This window comes from Canis lupus, chromosome 13 (genome assembly GCF_048164855.1).
Source record: "Canis lupus baileyi chromosome 13, mCanLup2.hap1, whole genome shotgun sequence".
Lineage (NCBI taxonomy): Eukaryota > Metazoa > Chordata > Mammalia > Carnivora > Canidae > Canis > Canis lupus.
Window position 1 is genome coordinate 10,421,643 of NC_132850.1, and position 27,090 is coordinate 10,448,732.

A 27,090-nucleotide genomic window follows, 5' to 3' on the forward strand; every position below is an offset into this window, starting at 1 on the left:
AAAATAAATAAATAAATAAATAATTTTTAAAAATTATGGATCCAACTCTCATTTTCAATCCACTGCAACTCATTAAATTCATCAATGCTGTCTAACTGCCAAGTCCAATAGACACTTTAAATCCTCATCTTAGTCTATGCACTGGAACCAGCACAGCTGACCACTCCTTTTAAAAACTCTCCTCCCTCTCTTCTTTAAAACTTCATACTTTCAGGATCCCTGGCTGGCTCAGTTGGAGGAACATGTGACTCTTGATCTCTGGGTTGTGATTCTGAGCCCCACAGAGGGTATAGAGACTATTTAAATAAATACTTAAGAAAAAAACTTGATACTTTCTACCTATTTTCCTCCTATGTCTTTTCTTTCTCGGTCTCATTCTATGAGCTTCTCTCTTAAATATGATTTTTATCCAGTCATGTTCTGAGACCTCTTCTGTCTCTACTTGTTTTCACTGGAGATTCTCATCCACTCTCTTGACTTTAACTACTTCTCCCTAAAGACTATTATATTCCCTATATTCCTTCTGTAAAAAAAAGTTTTCACCATATATTCAATATTGGATCCAAGGCCAGACACCTAGGAACTATTCTTTTCATCAACTATGTCCAATTAATCTCAACAATTCTCTCTCCTTTAAAGATTTTATTTATTTACTTACTTAATTTGAGAGAGAGAGAGAGAGAGAGAAGGGGGAGAAGAGAGGAAGGGGCATGGCCTGGGTGGCCCAGTTGGTTGGGCATCTGCCTTTGACTCAGATCATGGTCCCAGAGTCCTGGGATCAAGCCCCACATCAGGCTCTCTGCTCAGTGGGGAACCTGCTTTTCCCTCTTCCCTCTACTTGTGCTCTCTTATGCACGCACACACACACACTCTCTCTTTCTTCTCTCTCACGCATGTGCAAATAAATAAATAAAATCCTTAGAAAGAGAGAGAACAGAGAAGAGGGACAAGCAGACTCTGCAATGAGTGGGGAGCCTGAGGCGAGGCTTGACCCCAGGACCCTGAGATCTTGCATGACCTGAGCCAAAATCAAGAGTCGGAGATTTAACCAACTAAGCCACCCAGGTGCCCCCCAACAATTACCTCTCACATCCATTCTTTCTTCTTTATCTCAGATATTATTCATACTCTGATCTTTGGCTTATATTTATTCAATAGTTTCCCAACTGGTATACCTGTCTCCATTCTTGCCTTCCTCTAATACATCTGCTACACTGACACCAAAATAATTGTTCTAAAAGCTCAAATAAGATCAATTGGTCTACTATTTTAAACTCTTCATTGGTTCCTCAAGCTTAAGAAAAAAATTCTAACTCCTTTAAACAGCATATGCAGCTTTTCTTCACCTGGCTTCACATTTAGGTCTCCACCTCAACTTCTGCCCCTTATCCTTTCAACCTACAAAATTACATTGCCACACTATTCGCTATTCCCCAAATACGGCATGTTGCTCCACATACTTTCACACATTTGTACACCCAGGCTTCCTATAAGATGTCCCTCTCTTTTTTTCTTCGTGGTAAACTCTTGCTAATTATCAATACTGAACACAAGCATCATCTCTTCGGTAAACTCCTGGCAGAACTTGGTAAATCTGGTGCATTTACTTATTTACATTATCTGCCTTCTCAATAGCCCTTTAATTCCTTGATGACAAAGACATCATATTCTTTTTTTTTTTTTTTTTTTTTTTTTAAGATTTCTTTCTTTATTTGAGAGGGGGAAACTGACCAGAGGGAGGAGCAGAGGAAGAAGGACAGGCTGACTCTGCTAAATGTAGAGCCAAAAGCAGGGATCGATTTCAGGACCCTAAGATTATCTCCTGAACTGAAATCAAGAGCTGGACACTTAACTGACTGAGGCACCCAGGTTCCTCTCTCATTAATCTATCTCCAGCACTTGGGCACAGTCTTACCAGAGTAAACATGTCAATATAACTGTTGTTAAATGAACAGATAAATGAATGAATTAAATACTTCACCGAGCACTACTAAGAAAGATAATTTTCCTTTCTCAAAAAGCTTCTTAAGGGGATCCCTGGGTGGCTTACTGGTTTAGTGCCTGCCTTCGACTCAGATCATGATCCTGGGGTTCCGGGATCGAGTCCCACATTGGGCTCCTTACATGGAGCCTGCTTCTCCTTCTGCCTGTGTCTCTGCCTCTCTCTCTCTGTCTCTCATGAATAAATAAAATCTAAAAAAAAAAAAAAAAAAAAAAAAAAAGATTCTTCATATGTAGTAGAGAAGCAAGAAGACATATATTCATGAGGAGTTAGGTAACAATACAAAATATAAGTCAGAATTCAGAAAAAAGTACACAATATTAAAATGGAACAAATGTACAAATAGAAGTTATAAACATTTAGAGGAAACAAAAAATCACTACAGCTTAGAATAATCTGAGGCAACATGGAAAAACTATCAAACAAATACTGAGAGAGAGGTAGGATTTGGAAAAATTTAGAAAGAGGAAAAGAGGGGATCCCTGGGTGGCTCAGCGGTTTAGCGCCTGCCTTCAGCCCAGGGCGTAATCCTGGAGTCCCGGGATTGAGTCCCACATCGCTCTCCCTGCATGGAGCCTGTTTCTCCCTCTGCCTGTGTCTCTGACTCTCTCTCTCTCTCTCTCTGTGTGTGTGTGTGTGTCTTTCATGAATAAATAAATAAAATCTTAAAAAGAAAAAAAAGGAAAAGAATTTTGTTTTAATCTATAAAAATCAAAACTAATTCTAAACTGTTTCAATGTATGCAACTGGTACATCATGAAACAAACATGTTTCTATAGAAAAAAGAAAATTGAACTTTCCTGAGTAACAAATCCATCAAATCTATTCAAAGAATATATCTTTGAGCTTACTACCATAAGGCCAAGATCAAATTGCAAACAAGCTATGCACCTGTTTGAAAGACTTTGTGTGATCAAGCTTTTGTGTCAAATCTCCTAACAAACAAAATTACAATAAAAATCTCTACATATGGGCAGCCCGGGTGGCTCAGCGATTTAGCACTGCCTTCAGACCAGGGTGTGATCCTGGGGACCGAGGACTGAGTCCCACTTTGGGCTCCCTGCGTGGAGCCTGCTTCTCTACCTGTGTCTCTGCCTCTATGTGTCTCTCATGAATAAATAAATAAAATCTTTTTTAAAAAAACAATCTCTACATAATTTGCATTTATATGATACAAATATTTGCTTCACCAATATCTGAGCACCTGTTATGTTCTCAGCACATATCTAAACACTGGGAATAAAGCAGCAGGCACATAGGCAAAATGTGGCTTTCTTGGAGCTCACATTCTAATGGGTAGAAATGAATAATAAACAATATAAGCATCTAAAATATGTGACATACCAGATGATACATGTCAAGGAGAAAAATAAAAAAGAAAAGGAAAAGAAAGATTGGGGGTTATAATTTTAGAACAGCCAGAGAAAGTCCCATTGAGAAGGTGACATTTATGTCAAAACCTGAATGTCATGGAACAACTCTAAAAATATCTAGGGGAAGAGAGTTCCAAGCAAAGACAGGACAAAGCAAATTAGGTGAGGGGAACACTAGATGAGCAGGAGAGGTTTAGGGGAGGGATCAGATTAAGGCTGGCCAACTGCCAATTATTTGTAGCAAAAATCAGTCCAGTGGCACTAAGCATATCCACATTACTGTACAACCATCATTTCCATCCATCTCCAGAACTTTTTCATCTTCCCAAACTGTATTCTTTAAACATTAATTCCCCATTCCTATCTCCCCCCAGTCCTTGGTAATCACTATTCTACTTTCTGTCTCTATGAACTTTCCAATATTATTTTACTGGAAAGGAATCTCAAGTCCTGATAGGCAGGACTATCTGCTTTATGGCAGATAAATGTCAAAAGTAAGACTTATATAGAAACAAAAGCATTGATCATTTATAGCCAAATAGATTCACAAATAGATTCCTTTTTTGCCTCAGGACCTAGGCTTAGCTTGCTGAATTTCTGCAAGGTATTTAACAGTCTCTCATCTTTTAATGGACAAATGTCAAAATAGGGGTCATATTATCAATATGGTTAACGGATTCCTAACAAGCTGAACAGCTGACCATAAACACCTATCCATCTGAAGGCACATCACTAATAGCATGGCCTAAATCTTCTTGGTTCTATCTTATTCAACATTTTTGTTAATTATTTGGCTATGACCATTTGTGGCACAATGATGAAATCTGTGATATGATATAAAGAAAAGTGTGACAGCTGGATCTGCTAGATTAAAGAATCAGTATTCAAAAGATCTAATCAAATTAGAATAAACTAAATCTATTTAACTAACATGATGCTTTACAGAGATCTATAGTTCTACATTCCTGTTCAAAAAGACCCAAACAGGGGCACCTGGGTGGCTCAGTAGTTAAGCACCTGCCTTCGGCTCCGGCCGTGATCCTGGAGTCCAGGGATCAAGTCCCACATCAGGCTCCCTGCTTCTCCCTCTACCTCTGTCTCTGCCTCTTTCTGTGTGTGTCTCATGAATAAATAAATAAAATCTTTAAAAAAAGAAAAAGAAAAAGAAATGTCCAAAATGGAGGGGTTAAAGGGTAGGGCAATTTCAGGCTATATGATCAATAGCACAGTTTGCCTCAACCAACATTCACTGGGCACCTACTTGGTCCTAAACCATACCTGAAATACTGTTTCCAGGCACAAGACTCATGACACATTGTGACAAATAAAAACATCCAAGAGGGCAGCCCGGGTGGTTCAGCGGTTTAGCGCCGCCTTCAGCCCAGGGTGTGATCCTGGAGACCTGGGATCGAGTCCCACGTCGGGCTCCCTGCATGGAGCCTGCTTCTCCCTCTGCCTGTGTCTCTGCCTCTCTTTCTCTCTCTCTCTGTTTCTCATAAATAAATAAATAAATAAATAAATAATCAATCAATCAATCAATCTTAAAAAAAAAATCCAAGAGAAAATAAGAGATGTCTAGAAGTTTTTACTTAAAGAGGATAAAAGTAACTAAGAAATTTAATCAGAAGATAATTATAACAGTAATACCTAACAATTCCTTTATACTTATGTGTGGCACTCATGGAGGTATGTCACTTGTATCTCCCTTCAATAAAGAACATGGTATTCTGCTGCTAGGCATGCAGTAAGCTGACAGCCTCCTGTCTCTTCAAGATCCCTAGAAGCTGAGACCATTCTCTTCCTGGGCAGCCAGCCCCAGCCAACAACTGGTCACATCATGCCCATTTCTGTCAAATGCAGGACTCTCTAATGAAGAATTTTTGCTCTAGAGTCTTCACTGGGTCTGGGACTGTCAGATCTGAATCATACTGAGGCCCTCCCTGCCAAATGTTTCCTCCCCCTTTCCTTTCATAGGAGTCTTCCTCCTCCCCTATCATATACTTCTTTGTATTCCTAACTCTGCTCCAGCATCTGCTTCCAGGAGAACTCAAATTGGCACAGTTGATACCAGAAATGGACTGAGAAAGCAAAAGGTAAAAATCAGATTTGGAAACTAGATCACTTCCTTTCCTACTGCAGTATGGATTTCATCCTGGGTACTATGTGAAATGTGGACAGTGCCTGGTACAAGTTGGTGGCTGAAATGTTAAAACTTTCTTAGGAAGAGTGCTAACACTTCCTTGGGAGAATATTCCAAAAGAGGACTCTATGTGATTGGTATAATGATTCTTATGTTTGAAATGTATGAGGGGAATAATGCATGTTAAGCACAAAGGAAGTGGCTAGCTTTTATGCTGCACTAACTCCCTAGAGAAAGCAGCTAATAAACAATTAGAAGCTAAATATCACAACCAGAGGGTTCTCTGGTAGCTCCAAAGAGGTCTTTACCACCCACAGTGGAAGAGCACAAAAGCTGAAGACCAAACTCAGGACAGTTCGAGACTGCGATGCTAAGATGACTGAATGCTCAGTGAGGGCAGGTTTATTGTGCCAAGATCTGGGTCCTGGTTTGGACAACAGGGAAGCATGACAGACGGGAGAGGGACATCTAAAATGGTTGACCCCAAAGACTTCGATTCTCTAGACTGCTCTGAGCCCTCAGAGTCTGCAGGGATAACTCCATTCCCCACTGTATGGGAAACACTTCAGAGGTCTCTCACCTACAAGGCAATAAAAGGCTCTCCTCAGGAAGGGCCCCCACCTCCACGACTGGTTGCCATGATAGTAACTCATGTTAACCTTGCCAAGGAAACCTTGGGCCTCAGGAAGGAGAAAAGAGATAAGAGCCCAAAGTTGCTGCAAGAATTCACCAACACATACCAGCAGGATCACACAGACAACAGAGTGGGGCTTCGCTTAGTGGAGGCCAGAATGTTAGCCTTATAAGGTAAAGTCTACTTGACTGGGGGTAGGACACCATTTCAGAAGATGGGGGTCACCACTGTGGCATGAAGTTCCTGCTACAGTGACTCCTATAAGCCTGGAAAAAAAAAAAAAAAAGGCCCACATTGAATGAAATTGAAATGCCTGAATTGGGATGCCTAGATGGCTCAACTGGATAAGCATCTAACTCTTGATTTCAACTCAGGTCTTGATATCAGGGTCATGAGTTTAAGCCCAGCACTGCGCTCCATGCTGGATATGGAACCTACTTTAAAAAAAAAAAAAAAAAAGTGAAATGCCTGAATTGACACAGCAGAGGATGGAACTTGGGATTAAAGGGCTCAGGAAAGTGGGTATGCTAGAATGAATATATTATGTGAGGTCAGAAGACCCACCAGAGGATTATGTACCATAAGAGAGTGCGTAAGACACACCATTCACCAAGGCCATCAGAAATATACCGCTGAGAGGGACACCACCATCACTAAGAAGTGGTTGTTCTCTTCTAAAATACATGCTGTCACAGTTTGGCTCATAGCAATAGGGATAATGAGGCACTGAAGCAACAGCAACCAGGTGGTGGCACTTAAAACCAGAAGCTAGTGGACCACAGTTATTTTAACTGGCAAGATGGGAAATAGCCAATAAATCTTGGCCCACAGGAAGCTGTGGAGATAGTTAACAGAACATGGTGTCATTAGAGCAAAATAAGCAGTCAACATTGCTGCTTAATATCTACAATCAAAATAAGGCAAGAATGCATAAGCACAAGGCTGAGAGTGGTGGCCTCAATACAAAACTATCCCTTGCCTAATTCTTGGACCCAACCTAGTTGTCAGATCCAGACCCACCAGCTTAGAGAGATGGCTGGCTCATATACTATATAGATACACAGAGAGAGATGTGTATATATATATATCCTTCTCCAACACCACCTATGGCTGTTTACTCTGGTGACTATACAGTGGAAAAAGCAAAATACCCAGACATTTAAAGAACTATTGGTCACAGAGTCTGAGTTGATGTTGATATCTAGACACCTTGGAACATCATTATTGCCCTATTACAGGAAAAGAATATAGAAACTAAGCAATAAATGGGGTTGTGGCCAAAGTCCAGCCTACAGTGGGTCCACTAGTCTACAGATCCACCAGGGAGTCATTTTAACAGGCCCTGAATATAACAAGATTGGCATCCCCAGAAGTTGAGGTAATCTCCACCCTGAGTCCTTGGCCTCTGGAGTAAGAACTATCATGGGGAAAAAGACAAGTGAAACCTACAAGTAATCTAAACATCTCCCACCCCTTAGCCAAAATGGTAAATCAAAAATAGTACTACATAGAGGGTGAAGGTAAGAGGAATGGCAGAGATTAGCGCCACTTTAGGATCTCAAAGACGCAGGGGTAGTGGTCCCTTTCCTGTGTTTAACGCCTCTGCAGGAATCGGCTGGATCCTAGAGAATGATGAGAGACAACCACAAGCTCAACCAAGTAGTAGCCATAACCAAAGCTGCCCCTACCAGATGTATTATGTTTGCTACACTAGATAAATAAATATAGCCTCAGTGTGGTATGTAGCTACTGACTTGGCAAATGAGTTTTCTATCCTCATCAGAAACAGCTCCTTTCACATGGAATAAACAGTATACATTCACAGTTTTGCCTCAGGGCTGTTTTTTTGTTTTTTGTTTTTTGTTTTTTTTTCTGCAAAAAGCTTTATTGTCTCCATTTGGCCCACGTTTTGGGAAAGGGCTCCAGGATGGTTAAAAAGCTCCCTAGTGGCTGCATGGGAAAAGGTTCAGGCACAAGCCCTGGCACCGGGGGTTGCCAGAGGAGCCCCTCAAAGGCTGCTGGTCTCCAGAGGCTCCTAGTCGTGCTTGAGAATGAGCCTTTCGAAAAGATACTCGCCCAGCCCAGCCTGGGGGGTGGCCAGCCTGCGGAGGTTAGTCAGGTGGTCGCCCATCTTCTTGATGAGTTTTACCTCCTCATCTAGGAAGTGGTTCTCCAGGAAATCACAGAGATGGGGATCCATGTGGGCAGAACCCAGGCATGCAGATCCAGAATCCAGAAGGGCCTGGTTCAGGCTCTTCTCCAGAAGCAGGGCGGCTTCCATGGCGTCCAGGGTCTTCCCCCACTCATCTTGGGACGGTTTCTGCACGTCCTGGCTGGAAGAGGGCACGGCCGCCGCGCTGATTTTGCATCTTCAAGAAACGCTGGGCACCCTCGCGCTTCTCCTCAGCCAAGCTTCTCCTCAGCCAACTCGCAGAAGAAGTGGCCCACACCCTCCAGAGCCACATCGTCATGGTCGAAATAGAAGCCCAGAGAGAGGTAGGTGTAGGAGGCCCGCAGGTGCATGTTGACCAGGTGGTTGACGGCGGCCTCCACCTCGGTAGAATAATTCTGACGAATCTGGGAGCTCACGGTTGATCCCGGACAAGGAATTAAATTCAAACTTGGGTGTTCACTGCTGGTGGCAGAAGATGGCCAGGAAGATGTCTCCGAAAGTTGTGACTGGAAAAAAGGTTGGAGGGTGGCCGTTGGCTGGTAGAAGGGGCATCCCTGGGTCTGTTCCGTCCAAACACTGTTGAAGCAAGAGACAGATCCGCAGAACCACTGAAAGCACTGCCGCCTCAGGGCTATATTAAGTCTCCTACTCGATCATAAAAGTATGAAGAGAACAAGACTCAGAACAGCACATTGATCCATTTAATCATGCTGATCGTGCAAGATGAACAAGAGATGGCCAGCATGCTAAGTACATGGTAAGATACATGCGCTCCAAAGGGCAGGTGAAAAACTACAAATATCCGTGCCATTTCAGTGAAGTTTCAGGAATTCTGGAGGTCACAGTCATTCCAACCTATTCCCTTCAAAGCAAAAGACAAACTGCTGCATTTTGCATCTCCCACTACAAAAAAGGAACCACAACTCTGGTAGGCTTCTTCAGATTCCAGAGGCAACACATTGTATACATAGGAATATTGCTATAACCCATGAGCTGAGTGATACGAAAAGCTCACTGCCAGCTTTGAGTAGGGGAAACAACTCTACAGCAAGTCCAGGCTGTAGTGCAAGCAGTTCCTATCCTGTTGGAGGTCTAAATGTTGGGAAAAGATGCAGTAGAGAGTTTATAGCAAGCCTTAGTGGAAGAATCACAATGCAGGCACCCAGAGATCTGCAAGACAATCATACTGTTACATAAAAAAAAAAAAAAAAAAAAAGCTCCTGGTGTGTTTCTGGGCTCTAGAAAGAAACTGCTCACCCACTGGGCACTGTATGTCCAGAACTGCCCATAATGAGCTGGGTTCAACAGGGCTCTCCAAATTATAAAGTCAAATGAGCTCAGGAACAATCCATTATGAGGTGGAAATGGTACATCTAAAATCAAACTCAAGCTGGGTGGCACAGCAGGTTGAGCATCTGACTCTTGGTTGAAGGCACAGTAGGCTGAGCATCCAACTCTTGGTTTCTACCTGGGTCATGACCTTGGGGTCATGAAATCCAGATATAGCCCTGTGTGGGGCTCCGCACTCAACAGGGAGCCTACTTGCAGTTCTCTCTCTTCCTCTCCTTCTGCCCTTCCCTCTGCTTACATGCTACCTCTAAATAAATAAATGAATGAATGAATGAATGAATGAATGAATGAATGAATAAATAAATAAATAAATAAATAAATAAATAAATCTTTAATTAAAAAAAAAAATTTAAAACTGAGCAACCTGGGTGGCTCAGCGGTTTAGCACCGCCTTCAGCCCAGGGCGTGATCCTGAAGACCCAGGATTGAGTCTCACATCAGGCTTCCTGCATGGAGCCTGCTTCTCCCTCTGCCTGTATCTCTGCCTCTCTCTGGTATGCAAGTCTCTCATGAATGACTAAATAAATAAAATCTTAAAAAAAAAAAAAAAATCCAAGCAGAACCAAAAGGCACAAGTAAGCTATATATGTAGGCAGCTACCACAATTATTCCAGCACCTTCTCCTCAGTTCACACCTACAGCTGCTTGGGGGATCCTTTATGACCAACTTAAGGAGATAAAAGCCAAAGCTTGGCTTATAAATATATTATAAATGGCTGAGTATGTGAGTGGAAGCTGAAAAAAGAAACAACAGCTTCATTATAGCCACCCTTAGGGTTGACCTTGACAGTGGGAAGGGAAAAATCTTCCTAAGGACAGAGCTTCAAATGATACATCTGGTCATGAACTTTGGTAAAAAGAAGAGTGGCCAGAGGTGAAAATATATAGACTCATAAGCAATTGCAAATGGAATGGCTAACTGCTCAGGGGCCTTTAAGGAAAAAGACTACACAATTATTATAAGAAGGCACGGGTAGAAGCAAATTAATAGACATATGGGAATGTGTAATAATGCATAAAGTGTGAAAATTCTTTTCACGTGCTAATAACCCCCAAGAAGCATCCAATGAAGAGAGACACCAAATAACCAAGTGAACAAAATGACTCAGAAAGTTGACATGAGGGATCCCTGGGTGGCGCAGCGGTTTAGCGCCTGCCTTTGGCCCAGGGCGCGATCCTGGAGACCCGGGATCGAATCCCACGTCAGGCTCCCGGTGCATGGAGCCTGCTTCTCCCTCTGCCTGTGTCTCTGCCTCTCTCTCTCTCTCTCTCTGTGACTATCATAAATAAATAAAAATTAAAAAAAGAAAGTTGACATGAACCACCCCAGAACTGGCATGATGGGACATGAATAAAGTAGCCAGTGTGGCAGAAATAAAAATAGAAGCAAAGGAGGAGGCAGGGACGCCCACTTAGCAAGGCCCAATCAGGCTACCACCCCCACTGAACATCCAATCTGCGAGTAACAGAGACCAACACTGAGTATAGCACTATGCCTCAAGCTGACCAACCAGTTACCACATCCTATTCCTTCCATCTTGAAAAGGCCGAGCAGTTGATCCCCACAGGTATTCAATAGATAGTTATTCCAGGCATAGGTTTTTCTTTCCATAGAACCCCAGCCATACCACTAAGGAAGGGCTAACAGAATACCTGATCCACAGACACAGAATCCCATTTAACGTAGCATCCAACCAAAGGAACCACATTACAATGAAGGAATTGTGGCAATGGGCCCATAACCATGGGTTCCAGTGGTCTTATCATATAAAAGCACCATACAAAAGCATCCAGCCTTATAGAGTACTGAAATGGCCTACTAGAGACACAGCTGATAAACCAGCTCAGAGACAAGAATGGCGTGCTATCCTCTAGGATAGAGTATGTGCACTGATTCAGAGCTATGTTCCCAGTAGGAAGAACACATAAGTCTGAGAACCAAGAGGTAGAAGCAGAAATGACCTCCACTTACCATCATTCTCAATGATCCACTGGAGGACCTGTGCTTTCCATCTGGACAACGCTGGACTCCAGAGACCCTGGACATATTTTTGCCAGGAGACATGTCAAGGATCATACTGAGTTATAAGTTATAGCTGCAGCCAGTACAACTGGGACTCTGTGTCACTGGACCAAGAGCCAAGAAGAATCACCACCATGGCAGGGTAAATTAAGCCTCATCCTCAGAAGGAAGTATGTCTGCTGTTACATAATAGGAGCAACAAAGAGTTTGTGGAACTCAGATGATCCATCTGGGTGGCATTTGCCACGTACTCCCCTGCCCAGTTGTGACTATGAATGGACAAATGCAACCACTCCAGCCTCACAGCAGTATGATTCTCAGCAGCCTCAAAAATGAGGAGTGGGTCGTATCACTAGGTAAATTGCCCAGACCAACAGAAATGATAGCTAATGGCAAGGGAAATTTAGACTGAATAGTAAAGGAGACAAGGAGATCCACTGCAGCCCTGAGACCAGTTACACAGATGAGGGCTGAAGCTTGTCTCACTAATCCATTTCTTTGAAGTTTCCTATCAAGAAGAGAAGTCCAGGGTGCCTGGCTGAGGCATGAGATTCTTAATCTCAGAGTTGTGAGTTTGAGCCCCACATTGAGTACAGAGATTACTTTAAAAAAAAAAAATAAAATATTGAGAGAGAGAGAGAGAGAGAGAGAGAGAGAGAGAGAAGTCAATGGAACTCTGAAAGAACTGCTTTCAGAAAATGTTTGGAGGGATCCCTGGGTGGCTCAGCGATTTGGCGCCTGCCTTTGGCCCAGGGCGCGATCCTGGAGTCCCGGGATTGAGTCCCGCGTCGGGTCCCGGCATGGAGCCTGCTTCTCCCTCCTCCTCTGCCTCTCTCTCTCTCTCTCTCTCTCTCTCTCTATCATAAATAAATAAATAAATATTTTTAAAAAAGAAAAAAAAAAAAGAAAATGTTTGGAGACCTAGATCCTACAGCACAAGAAATGGACTGTAGCAAATTCTTGGATCTCCCTTCAAGAAAGAACTTGTATTAAAAAAGAAGAGGGGAGGGAAAAGAAAAAGAAGAGGGGTGCCTGGGTAGCTCAGCTGGTTAAATGTCCAACTCTTGATCTCAGGGTCATGAGTTCAAGCCCTGCATTTGTAAAAATTAAAAAAAAACAAAAGAAGAATGAACTTGCATTCAGGTGCAAGGAGACAGTTAGCTAAAAGGCTCCAGCTGCAGTATGTTCAGAATTCATCTTGGCATTCCAGTTGAGCCCAGGCTCTTCTGGGGCAGCTCCTAGCCAGTGATGAAACATGGTAGATGTACTAGAACCCAGCCATTCCTTCCCAATGCAGGACTCCCCTAACAGGTGATTTTTGCTCTGGAGCTCCCTGTTGGATTAGCTGAGTTTTGTTGTTTTTTTTAATCTGTATCACAGATTGAGGCTCTTGTAGGTCAGTTCAGCTTGCACTCCCTTTCCTTTCCTGTATTACCTTACTCCCCCATAAGACCAACAAAAGGATGGATAGTTTAAAAAAAAAAAAGCACTTGGTAAATATAAAAGACTTTTTTCTAATAGTTAACAGAAAGGTCCTTCAGGAAGTAATCAGGGCCTATTACCCAAGAGTTGAAATAGTCATGGATATTGTGAGTGGCCTTATAAAACATAAAAGTTAACCTATATCAGTAAGAGACATACTACTAAGTATTATGTGAAAAAAATGAATCCCCAGCTAATAAACTGGATAATATATGGCTGAACAAAGTCTGAACCAGTTTCTTTTACTCCAAATTTTTAAAACACTAAAGTGTATTTATCAATCTCTATCTGGGGTTCTATATACAGAACACTGAAAAATCCAAACTTATTTGATTAAAGAATACTTCCTTGCTCCTGGCCTAGGATGATTTAGTTCCAAAGTCAAAATTCACTGATCAAGGTCTCCAAAAGCTAACGAGGGAAAGAATGACAATTTTCTAGCTGGTTAACAATTTTCCAACTAATCAAAATATCACCTATCTATATGTCAAAATAACCATCTTTAGTATTTTGAGAGTAGAAAGGATATATAAAAGTTGTCACTAAAATGCATCTCATCCTTTTTTAATATAAAACATGCCCTTCTTTGCTTTATCAACAAATTCTCTAAAGATCTACAATAATGGGTTCACATTTTAATTACTAAATTTTCACTTTATGAGCAATATGAAAGCTTTATTTCAAGTGTGCTACAGGTGACCTGGTAATTTCATTTAACACAGATCTAGATGGTTTTTTCTCAAGCACATATACACTATCACAAGAAAGGACAGAAGAATGGGAGTAACAGGTAGGGAGGGAAGAGACATCAGTTGCAGACTACTCATCCAGCTAATTCCCAGAGTTTCTGTGTTTTTATTTATAAATATATTCTCTTTCCTTATTACAGGAGAAACTTTTATGTAAATTACAATCCCTTGTTCTTAATTCTCCTATTTTCCTTAGCCCATTCCCCCTATTCTGTTTTTTCATTAATGATACTGTCCACTGCCTGGAGCTATGCATATGCCATCTATGTTTTCATCCAGTTCTTTGGAAATTTGGATTGAATATTAAATGTGGAAGGGGCATCTAGTCCATCATTTATTTTCAGGTCAGAGAAATGCAGCCCAGAAATCAGTTATTATATTTTTCTAATAATAGCAAAGCAGACATTTATCTACTTCAAAAATACATATATGAAAGCTGAAATTCCCAAAATATATGCACATACACATTTTTTTGAGAGAGAAGGAGAGAGAGAGAGAGAGAGAGAGCAGGGAAGAGGGGGAGAGGAAGAGAGAGAATCCCAAGCAGGCTCCATGCCCAGTGTGAAGCCTGATGCAAGGCTCAATCCCAGGACCCCAAGATCACCACTGGAGGCAAAACCAAGAGTCAGACCCCAAACCAACTGTGCCAGACACCCCACATTTTTTTATCATACAAATGCTACATGCCAGTAGTATACTTCAAAGGCAAATACCACCAAAGTCAATCAACTAAAGTTGAACTCTCCTAATATGAATACTTCCTAAAGCACTATGTATCTTTTTTTTTTTTTTTTTTTTTAAGAGGGAAGGACAGAGAGAGAGAGGCGCAGAGGTAGGGACAGAGGGAGGGGGGGAGAGAGAACTCCAAGCAGGCTCCTCACTAAGCATGGAGCCCAACTCCAGGTCTTGATCTCAGCCAAAACCAAGAGTCAAATGGTCAACCAACTGAGCTACCCAGATGCCCCTGGAATATCTTAAAACAAATACAAAACACATGGAGAGGTTCACATGATGAAAAAGACTGCAAACTATGTAGTCAGAGAGATACATGGTTTGAATCATGGATGTGGGCTTAGGAAAGTCAGTAAACATCTCCATGCCACAGTTCCCTTAGTTATAAAACCTTCATGACAGTATGAAAGTCATTTTAAGAATTAGAAATAACATATATGAAACACCTACCAGAAAGATGGCACACAGTGGTCAAAGCTATATATATACATTTTAACAACTGATAATTTATTTAAAAGGCTGATTCAAGAATCTGCAATAGTGACTTCAATGTGGACTCCTAGCTCAAAACTGATGAAAGTAATCTGTTTAACATTCTCAGAAGGACTGTGCAAATCAATAAGTCACTCATGGATCCTCATCTGAAAACAATCCCAAGTCTTAGAACCTTCACCGCAAGGAAGTTTTCTCATAGTGATTCTCAGAGTCATGGTGGGCAGCAGAACTGGTCCTTTCACTTTGAGACTCTTTTCCTTTGAACCTCTAATCAAGTCAGCACATACCTTTTCCAAACATTTTAGGTTGCAGCTGGTTAGTTCTAACCCAGTGAATTCCCACCTCTGGTTCCACAGGTGCCTTTCTGGTGTCTTTAAAAGCCATGGCTGTGGCGGGGGTGCAGCTTCCTGACCCACTTATTCCTCCACGAGAGTGAGCGAACAGCCGTGAGTCAGGAGCAGGAGCAGGGTGCCCAGAGCTCCACTGTAGCTGCAACAGCATCTTCCTCCTAGAGCTCAACCTTCTTTTTTTTAGACATTGAGCAGAAGCTTCCAAGAGTGACCTCACAATAATCTCAAAAATAGTTTACTTCAGCTACTAACTAAAAACAAAAACAGGGACACCTGGGTGGCTCAGTCAGTTAAGTCTCTGCTTTCGGCTCAGGTCATGATCCCAGGATCCTGGGATCCAGTGGTATCTGGCTCCCCTGCTCAGTGGAGAGTCTGCTTCTCTCTCTCGCTCTGCCCCTCTGCCCTTCCCATCTCCCCAAACCACCCCCACCCCTTGTGTTAACCATCTCTCTTTTTCATATTAATACATAAAATCTTTAAAAAATAATAATATAAAAACAAATACCTATGGGCAGTTATTACATCACCAGAATCACAAAAAGGTCTAGATGATATATTCTTAAGTTTTAAGGTTTTTCTGAAACTGGAAGGGTTCTGCTTCAATGACTTTTTAAGGGTTCTCTTATTCAATTGAAAATGAAAAATGGAGGGCTCAGCCAGTTAAGCATCTGCCTTAGGCTCAGCCCAGCCATGGTCTCAAGGTCCTGGGATGGAGCCCAGCATGACAGACTCCCTGCTCAGCGAGGAGTCTGCTTCTCCCTCTCCCTGCCCCCACCCCCTCACTCCCTCTCTCAAAGAAATAAGTAAAATCTGAAAGAAAGAAAGAAAGAAAGAAAGAAAGAAAGAAAGAAAGAAAGAAAGAAAGAAAGAAAGAAAGAAAGAAAGAAAATGAAAAATGGAGACTAAGAGTTACATAAACCCTGACAATATTTTCACAAAATTTTTAAACTGCTTGCTCTTTATTTTAGTAAAGAGAATTTTGAGGTAACCAATATTTTGTTTCAATATAATACAAAAACATATACCATTTACTCTTTCTTCATTTTAATAAAACAAACTGGCAGATAAACTACCAAACTATAACAAGAGATTAGAAAAGAACCATATTATAGGGGCACCTGGCTGGCTCAGTCCATAAAGCATACAACTCTTAATCTCGGGGTTGTGAGTTTGCGCTCCACCTTGAATGTAGAGATTACTTAAAAATAAAAATCTTTAAAAAAAAAGAATCATATTACAAATAAAAATGAATATCTCTTCATTAATCCTAGTCAAAAGGCTCCAGAACTAATGTTTTTTGTAATTTTCTATAGAAATTATGACATTCGAAACAACTAAAAGACTGTATAACAAACCAGTGAGGCCTTTTTATCTCATTCAGTGGAAGGTCTGCATTAAAGGATCTAAAAGTGATCCTAAACACTTAAAATACTGTGTATATAGAATGAAGGTCCAAAACTTGCACTTTGCTCAAACAATAGTTCCCTGAAGTATCTCCTAACTAGTTTGAAAAAATCTTGAGAAACATTACCAAGTTATTATTGCTGACTTTGACCTGTGTTCTACAAAACTTCACAGAAAAGCTTTAATATCTTCAATGGGAACAAACAATAGGGGACTATACTATGTATAATAATAAAGAATAGGAGCTCTTGGCTAGCTCATTCTGTGGAGCATGCGACTCTTGAACTTGGGGTTTTAAGTCTGAACCCCACATTGGGTGTAGAGATTACTTAAAGTCCGTTGGAGGGGGGGTGATAAAGAACAATGACTCAACTATATTTATATAGAATTACATATCATGGAGAGACAATGACAATCCTTACAATCCTTAATGTTGGGCTGGCTGAGAGACAGGGGCACCCGGCACCCAAAAAGGCTGATCTTCGGCCAAAGCAGCCATGACCACATCATCTCCAGTAAATCCAAGCCTAGATGGGAAACCAAAACTTTCCATCCAGGACTTTCCAGCCAGGGACCACCCCCCATCGTCTGTACTATCCCCACCCCCAGCCAATCCTCTAGGCGCTCACGATGTTCCCTTGCCTAATTTGGCAAGGGACCCACCCGAACCCCGGTGTGGTGAGCCTTCCCTGACTCAGAGGCCACCTCGCCAGGGAGCACTCCCCATTAAAGCACTCTCGAACCTACTGCCTGGCTCTGCTGGGTTTTTTATTTCTCCGCTGTTCATTTTGGAAAAAACCTAACACTTAATATGTCAGACCTCAATGCTTAGAAATGTTAATGGGTAGCATATTTATGCTATTGGACTCTATCTTTTTAGAAATGTTTTAACAGTTAAAGGAAAACTGAACTTAAGGAAATATTCTTAGAAGATAATCTTCCAGCTGGAAATCCCCTCTTCCCATTACTACCCAAAGTGGTTAACTAGTTCTGTCCAGTTCACTGTTTACTAAACAGGAAACTAGAAAGTTCACAGCTTTTGTCCTCAAGACAAAAAGATTCCTTATCATTAAAGACTCCTGTAATTTATCTGCAAGTAAAAGCTTCATCAATTTACATAATGACTGTAAGTAAAAGTTATAATCCTCAAATAGAGCCTTAATTTACCACTTCACACCCACTAAGATGGCTCTAATTAAAAAGATCTAAAAAAAAAAAAAAGACATAATAATAAGGGTTGGTGAGGATATGCAGAAACTGGACCCTTCTACATTGCTGGTGGGAATACAAAACGGTCAGTCCTCAAAAAGGTTTGAAAAGTTACCTTTTGACCCTGACAATATAACACTAGGTGTATACCCAAAACAAAGGAAAACATTTGTACATTAAATGTTCACAGTAGGGACGCCTGGGTGGCTCGGCGGTTTGGCACCTGCCTTCAGCCCAGGGTGTGATCCTGGAGACCTGGGATTGAGTCCTATGTCCGGCTCCCTGCATGGAGTCTGCTTCTCTCTCTTTCTCTTTCTCTTTCTCTCTCTCTCTCTCTCTGTCTCTCTCATTAATAAAAAATAAAATCTTTAAAAATAAAAAAATAAATGTTCACATTGTTCATAACAGCCCAAAAGAAAAAATAACCCAAACTGACGAAGGGATAAATAAAATGTGGCATATCCCTATAATGGAATATCATTCAGTAGTATAAAGAAATGAATTACTGGTACATGCTAAAACGTGGACAAACCCTGAAAACCTTATGCTCAAAGAAAGAAACCAATCATATATCTTATGATTCCACTTATACGAAATGTCCAGAAGAGATGGGATATAGGCAGAAAGCACATTAGTGGTTGCCTAGGGCTGGGTAGATTGAGAGGAAACAGGGAGTGGATTTCTTTTTGGGGTGATGAAAATATCAAAAAGCAGATGCTGGTAATATCTGCATAACTCTGAATACCTCACAGCATTGAACTCTACACTTTAAATGGGTTAACTGTATAGTATTTGAACTATATCTCAACAAAGCTGTTACTAAAAAAGAGTCTTATCTAATATTTTAAATTTAACTGAAATACATGTATTCTTCACTTTACATCTTAAAGTTAACTTTAACTAATAAAGTTAACATTATTTCAAACAGCCAGGAGAACCCAGGACTGAATACACCCAAACTTTCTTTTTTAGTGAAAAGTTCTAGACTCATTTTATCATTTCCTTAGGTCTTACTTCCTAAGACTCCTTCCCTCAAAAGATACTAAGTTTTCATTTAAGTTTAATTAATCTTTAAAACCTAGGGCATGGATTTACTACTTCTGTGTTTTATTTTTTTTTAAGATTTTATTTATTTATTCATGAGAGACAGAGAGACAGAGAGACAGAGAGAGAGAGACACCGAGACACAGGCAGAGGCAGAGGGAGAAGCAGGCTCCATGCAGGGAGCCCGATGCAGAACTCTATCCGGGGACTCCAAGATCACGCCCTGAACTGAAGGCAGGTGCTAAACCACTGAGCCACCCAAGTGTCCCTAAACATAGCATTTTTAAATTGTTTTATTAAATATTTATTTATAAAGCATAAAACATTCCACTAACTACACCATTAAAATGCTAACTCTGATACCTTAATTTCTCCCTAATTTAACAATCTCTAATAGTTCAAAATTAATCATATTGATTTTATTTCCTAGTTGTAAACTGTATAAATAATGATCTTTCAAGTTTTTTCAAATACAAGTAAACAAAAAGTATACTTTCCACTTTTAGGGTAACAATGATTTACCAGGATTCATGAAATTGAATTGCAGCTCTGATTTACATACTGTATCATTTAATCCTTACAATAATTCTATAAAATAGGCATTAACAGCTTCATTTTATAGAATAATTAAGGCTTAAAAGGGGTAAGAAATTTGTTCAAGGTCCTATAGGTTATAAGACTGAATCCCATATCTGACAGGTTATAAAAATCTAGATCTAATCTACAGTTTGTAAAGAAAAGTCTATGTTTTGAAGACCATTCAGTTTTTAAATAATGCAATTTAACAAATTGATATTGTTTTTGAAAACTAAGTATATAGACTAGTTTTATTCAATAACTGCAACTATTTATCTCTCATTATTACCTTACACTAAAAACGTTGCTCTATATAATGCAAGCCAGGTACACACAATAAAAAATCACGTAAAAGTCCGAAAATGAATAATGGAAAATAAAACTCTGACAATGTAATAAGTGTACCCTATACATACAGAATAGCTCATTTATTCAGTAAAAATGAGATGGGAAATATGTATAATAATTACAATCAAATTGTTTTCTATCAAAAATTTTTAAGAATTCCAAAAGTAGATTCATTCTCTAAAAAAAATTAAAGCTACCATGTTTTAAGTCACATATAAATTCCAAACTCTATTTTTAATTTTGTTTTTCCCAAAAAGAGAAATGGATGTGAACATTTATTGGGTACTTTTAAAAGATCCTGAGCTAATTGCTTTTCATTATTTTTATCTCATGGAACTAGTTCTACTTCTCTGTGATGGGTACTACTCCAATTATTACTACATAAGAAGCAACTCAGGATCTAAATGTCACATTGTTCTAAGAGTTGTAGTAAGAATTCCTGCCCACATCTGACTCCATACTCTGTACCACATCATGCAATTAGCAACCATAACCACCACACACACACACACACACACACACACACACACACACACACAATGTCTTTAGGAATGTATTTAAGTCCAGGCAATTATCTTTTAAACGAGATTTGTGCCTTGCAACTTGTCTGTGGCCAACATATATAACAGGTGCCAAATAAAAGTTTACTGAATGGGATGCACACTGGTAGCTTAGCAACAGAAGAAGAAATGGGACCATCTTCATTCATTCTGCCTTTCTAAGGGAGTTAATATACAACTATTACTTACCAGGCAACATATACAACTTTCTCCTTACAGAATAAAACAATTATAGAATAGAAGGGAATGGAATAGAAGGGAATGATCACATATAAAAATTACTAATTCTTAAAGGGCAAGCTGTTGATTAAATATTTGAAGCTTTCTTTTTTTTAAGATTTTATTTATTCATGAGAGACACACAGAGAGAGAGAAAGAGGCAGAGACATAGGCAGAGGGAGAAGCAGGCTCCATGCAGGAAGCCTGATGTGAGACTTGATCCTAAGACCCCAGGATCACGACCTGAGCCAAAAGCAGAGGCCCAACCTCTGAGCCACGCAGGTGCTCCAAATATTCGAAGCCTTAAAGAGAGATCCAGCATGTTCTGCTCAACTCTTGTCTGCCTCGTAAGAGTTCTGTCTCCACAGTTGGCTAGTTGCTAGCAGAGAGACCATGGTCATTTTTGTGCTCCTAGAACACCAAACACAGGACCTAACACTTAATACTAATAGCTAAACTTTTATAAAGATCTTCCACAAATTAGAAAACTTTTTCAGATGAATTAACCCTAAAAGCCTTGCAAGGTAAGTGTAGTATCTATCTACATTTTATAGACAATGACTTCAAAGTCCAAGAAGAGATTAAGTGACAAGATAAGTGGCCAGGTATCCTATAACACCACAGCCACCAGAAAAGGCTGATATATGTTAATTGAATCAGCTATCCCTTGAAATATCATTTTTCTTTCTAAGATTGTAACACCATTATCTGTTGCTATGATAAATGATTGTACTGCCACTTAAGATTGATAGCTTTGCTAGAAAACAGATACTGTCATTTAGGCTTGACCAGGTTAGTTAACTTTTAACTTCGTATATCAGTGATTCTCAAACTTTAAGAGGACTACGAATTGGGGAGCTTGATAAAAATAAAGATCCTTGGGCCACCATGATCTCTAGAAATCCTGATTCAAGGGACCAGGAATCTGCATATCTTAATAAGCACTCTCAGCTGATTCTAATGGTTGTAGTCTTTAGAGACACTTTGAGAATTGAACTAGACTTCCGAAACTTAATCTACTCCCCCCAATTATTTTAATCAAGCCAATTTTTTTTTACAGTTTTAAGTATTTAAGCAAAATCTTACAAAAACAATCCAAGCCTACCACATCTAACAGGAAAGGTCCTCAAAAATGTTTACTACACCAAACTTCTCTAGACCTCAGGAGCCTGCAGACCGACCTCAGGCCCTGCATGGAGCCTGTTTCTCTCTCTGCCTGTGTCTCTGCCTCTCTCTTCACATAGTTGATGAGTTCAACTATGACTGCAACGTAATTTAGTAAAACATTTTTGTAAGTCCTACAAAAACGACTGGATGTTAAATAGTAAAAGGGAACCAGTTAACTCTGAACCTGACAGAAATAATAATTAAACGCAATTTGAATAATTAATAAAGTAATCATAAGCCAATAACTTTTAAATCATCAACAGTACAAGCCCATTTAAAACTTTAAGTGACCATCAAAATGTACTAACTATAAGATTATGGGTGACTTTTTCCGCACTATTAAATATTTATTGAGAGTTGACACAGTAGGTTTCTGTATTCTTCGAATTTTCTACAATAAGCAGATTTTATTCACAATTATCAAAGTTCTAGAAGTACTTATTAATCCTGTAACCTTCACATACGTAATAGGAAAACAAGAATAACCTGTAACCACATTTATCATAAACCATAAACACCAAAACACCTGGCTTTAAGGTATCAATCTGTAATCATTATTTTTCACATTAATACCAGATCACTTAACCTCTAAAATTTAGACTGTCCCATTTCGACCAGGTATGTCATTAGTGTAGTTAGCCTGACTTTTTAAAATCCCCTTGTCATCCACTCTGTGGATCTATTTAATAGGTGGAACTTCTTTGTATTGAGAACTGAGGCATTAAAATATTTACACTCTTATTAGGGAGAAGAGGGAACAGACCATTGTTTAAAAAAAAAAAAAAAAAAGGATATTTTTATCATCGTGAGTATTTATGTAGGAAACTTGGAGCCAAGCTAGGAGGGGCTTTCTCCAACAGCCCCGTCTCGGAGGTAAATGTCACAGGAAGCCGCAGGGGCGAGCTCGCGGCAGGTGAGGAAATCTCAGCTCGAATACGACGCAAGCGGCTGTTCCCGCCCGGTGCGCGGTGGGCGACCCTGGCAGCGGCCGCGAGGGCCGCGGGCTTCCGCGCCCCCTTCTCGGCAGTCCCCCGCCCCCACCGCGGGGCCGAGCGGCGGCCTCCAGGGTGCGCGGGCCCGGGCCGCCCGCGGGGGTCGGGGCGCGCCCGCCGCGGCCGCCGGGACCCAGGCCAGGCCGAGGGCTTCCCGGCGGCGCGGGGCCTAGTCGCCCCGGCCTCGCGCCTCGCGGGGACGCGGAGGGAAGGCTCGAGGCCCGAGCCGCGGGCTGGCGGAGGCGGCCGCCGAGCCCCTCATGCGGCGGGAGGCCGGGGGTCCCCCGCGCCGCGCCAGACTCACCTCGAGCCGCGGCCGCCGCCTCAGCATGGCCGGGGGGCCGCGCCTGGGCCGACAGCCTCCTCCGGAGGGCGCCGCCGCGACGCCTGCCGCTCCTGAAGGGCTTGCGGCCGCCGCTGCTGCTGAGGCCCAGCGCCCGCCGAGCCGCATGGGGCTCACGGGCCGCCGCAGCACGCGGGTCCCGGAGGGGCGCCGCTGAGCCGGGCCGGGCGCGGGGCGGCGGGCGGCGGGCGGCGGGCGGGGGGCGGCGGCGGAGCCTCCAGCGTCGCCGTGGCCGCTCCCGCCGCCGGCGCCGCTGGCCCACAGCGCCCCCTGGGCCCCACGGCCGGCTACGGCGCGGGGACTGCGGCGGCCGCCCGGCGCGAGCGGCGGGGAGGGCGGGGGCTCCGGGCGCGGCGCTGCCCTCGGAAGCCCGGCCCCCGCCCCGGGCCGCGAGCGCCCGGCCCTCCCCTTCTCCCCCGAAGGTGCGCGGGCGGCCGTCACCGCGCGTTCTCGTCAGAGCGGGCCTGAGGGGCGCTGCGGGCTTCCGTCGCTCGGGGGGCGACGGCCCCCTGAGCCCTTCCGTGGGTGTGCGTGTAGGATGCGGACCCAGCGCCAACCTTGCGTCCACGCGCCCGTGCAAAACCCGCGCCCATAGCACCTGAATGGTCTTTGACCTTAACTTCTGGATCTGCTGTGCAGAGCGGTACAGAAATTTCCGACGGGTACCAGGTCCTTAATCCCAAACCGACCCCAAATTAGAAAAAAACATAATATGCCGAGCAAGAGAATAGCCAACGGGTTGTCCTGAAATTCATAAACAACTTAAAGGTAAGAACCACCCCCCCCCCGTCGTCTACGTTACCCCCCACCCCACCCCACCCCACCCCCACTCTTCCGCCCCGACCGCAGTCAGACCCCGGGTCGGGCCCTGAGGGAAGGAAGTGGGCGCGTCGCGCGGCCTGCGGAACCCTTCTGTTTGCGGGGATCCCGTGCGGCCCCCCTCAGCCTCGGGATGCACACGCCAGAACCGAAAGCAGGAGAAACCAAAAGACCGTCGGAAGGGAAGGAAATCCTCCAGATCGCCTGGGCCCAAACTCTCCAGTAACAGGACACTTTTGTCCTGGAGCGCTGTGGCGGATGGGCAAGCGGGGACCTGGCGGCGCGGGTTAGCCGGTGACCCTGGGCAGGTTACCTCCTATTTCTGAACCTGGGGTTTCTCGTGCCTGCCGTGCTGGTTGTTGTGAAAATGGGAGGTAATTTATGTGAAGAACTAGCCCAGAGAAGTAGCTTCTCAATGTTAGTTCCAGTTATTGTTGGTTCCAAAACACCCTCTCAGTCTTTCTTAAATTCAAGATTGTTCCCATCTGTTTTTGTTCTTTCTCTCTCAATCTCTGTGTAAATATATCCCTTTCAAAACATGAGTGCATCAGAAAAGGGAGGAAAAAAAAAAAAAAGATGGTGCATTGTTCTTTATTGTCCCTGGTCTGGGTAAAATTTTCCTAAATTTCATTAATGGATTTATGTAATTTCCCTCCACTGAGGAAAAATAGAGCCTAATACACTAGATGCTATAACATTCTATTGCAAAGCAGATTTTAGCGTAAAGCTAGTATACTTTTCTGTATATAAAAGTTATAAGGCAATCTCACCTTAGGTTATGTCCTAATAATAATCTTAATGAGAAAATTATATAAGGTCTCTGGGAACGTTCAAATAATAATTGAAAAGCCACCTTAGAGAAAATATAACCTTACAGCTCTCCTCCAATCAATGAGCTGTTCCTGTTCCTGTACAATCCTGAGTGTGCCTTCACCACCTACTTCTGAGTCACATTACAAAAAAAAAGAAAAAAAAATCACTATCCCCTTTTTAAAGCAAGAGAAACTGGGGCTCAGAGAAAAACTGTGATTCATCCTCATAACAACTCTATGAATTAAGTACTCTACTACCACCATTTTACATGTGAAATACATCTAACAGAAGGGAGAGCTGGAAGTAGACACTGAGATTCCTTCAGTCTCCCATTTGATGCCCTAACAATCCTTTTTGCAATACTCAGAAAATGCTGTAAGTTACTGTTGCTAAAAATTTTCAATCTAGAGAAATAGGCCCTTTCATTTAGATTAGTTTGGCAACCCAGCGTTAACAGTGCTTTCCAAACCTGGTTCACTACCACCACAGGAAATCTGCATTTGTTTATGAATAATCATGCTACCCAGGGTGTAGCTACTACATGAAGATGATTCATTTGTTCCCAAGACCAGTTTCCTCTTGCTTCACACTTTCTCCCCTTCTATTCAAATATGTTGCTGAAAGAGACTGCCTTTATCATCACTATCACTTCCTGATCATAGTAGTCTACTGTAAATCATTTCATCTCTAATTTCATTCCATCACTCAACTCTTCCTACCCAGTTTGCTCTCTGCTCCTGAAATAGCTCTCCTCTGTTTTCCCCTCCTCTACTATAAACCTTTTTCATTTTAATCTTTCACCTGCTGTCAATTGATTTGGTTACCTACTCTCAGTTTTGCATTGATTTCCACAACTACACAGTGACTCTAAAATACCCTTTTATTCCTAATCTGGTAGACCTTTCCATTTTCATTTTTATGCCATACACATCCCGTAGAAAGCCAGTATGCTAAGAATAGTTTCTTCACGTGAGTTTAAGCTATAGCAGCATCCCAATAAAAATTTTCTTTGCTTTTAAATTTTATTCTGAAAAATTAAGGCCTTCGGGCACCTGGCCTGCTCAGAGAATCATGCAACTCTTGATCTCAGTGTCCTGAGTTCCAGCCTCATGCTAAGTGTAGACATCACTAACAAAAATAATAAACTTAAAAAATCAAGGTTTTTACTTGTCAATTAATTACACGTCGATAAAACTGGGGGGGAAATGAGGCCAAAGAGATATCCATTTTCTTGCTTTGTGAATGACACAGGAGTTATCCTTAATTCTGGATAATTAGTCACTGAGTCTGATAAATTATACTTCTTGCTGTTACTGAAATTTCTCTCCTCTCCAACTCTACTACCACTCACTGTGGTCTAAGGTATATGTTCAGTAAATGTTATGTGCAATGAACAAAAAGGAGGAAAGAGGAATGAATGAATATTATATTTATGTGTGAGTAGATACTATATAAAAGTTTAAAAGAAGGGACGCCTGGGTGGCTCAGTGATTGAGCATCCTTTGGCTCAGGTCATGATCCTGGGGTCCTGGGATTGGGTCCCACACGGGGCTCCCCATGGGGAGCCTGCTTCTCCCTCTGCCTGTGTCTCTGCCTCTCTGTGTCTGTCATGAATAAATAAATAAAATTCTTAATAAAAAAAACAGTTTAAAAGAAGGCACAAGGGGTGTCTGGGGGCTCCATGGTTGAGCCTCTGCCTTTGGCTCAGGTTGTGACCCCGGGGTCCTGGAATCCAGTCCCGCATCGGGATCCCTGCATGGAGCCTGCTTCTCCTTCTGCCTATGTCTCTGCCTCTCTCTGTGTGTCTCTCACGAATAAATAAAATCTTTAAAAAAAATAAAAGAAGGCACAAAACCTCTTTCATGTTCCAAATAATCCTTGTGCTTCCCAAATTTATAAGCACTTATCAATACACTGTCAATCTCTGTTTACTTATATGTCTCTCCTATCAGATTTTGAGCCCCAGGCTCAGTGTTTGGTTCATCTCTGTGTCCACACAACCAGTCTCAGAGGACAGCTCAGAGAATGTTAAACTGATCTCGAAAAAAAAAAAAAAACTGATCTCGGCTGGCTTAGCCTGATGTGCATCAGGC

At 42.0% G+C, this 27,090-nt stretch overlaps 1 protein-coding gene, 1 long non-coding RNA gene and 2 pseudogenes across 5 annotated transcripts in view; 1 reads left to right on the forward strand and 3 right to left on the reverse strand.

The window, feature by feature from the left end:
• ZFYVE9 (zinc finger FYVE-type containing 9) overlaps positions 1-23,478 on the reverse strand; it is a 184,350-nt gene extending 160,872 nt beyond the window's left edge. For both annotated transcript variants that reach the window (XM_072772097.1, XM_072772096.1), the window contains exon 1: positions 23,327-23,478. The gene's annotated coding sequence lies outside the window, so the exon portion shown is untranslated. The remainder of the gene's footprint in view (positions 1-23,326) is intronic.
• LOC140603233 (ferritin light chain pseudogene) lies at positions 7,991-9,611 on the reverse strand (annotated as a pseudogene).
• LOC140602527 (small ribosomal subunit protein uS10-like) lies at positions 15,183-15,537 on the reverse strand (annotated as a pseudogene).
• A 250-nt stretch (positions 23,479-23,728) lies between the features above and the next one.
• LOC140602530 (uncharacterized) overlaps positions 23,729-27,090 on the forward strand; it is a 59,753-nt gene continuing 56,391 nt past the window's right edge. The window contains exon 1 of one of the 3 annotated variants that reach the window (XR_012005466.1): positions 23,729-24,133. This is a non-coding gene — a long non-coding RNA (uncharacterized lncRNA). The remainder of the gene's footprint in view (positions 24,134-27,090) is intronic. The other 2 variants (XR_012005468.1, XR_012005467.1) reach the window with 2 other exon arrangements.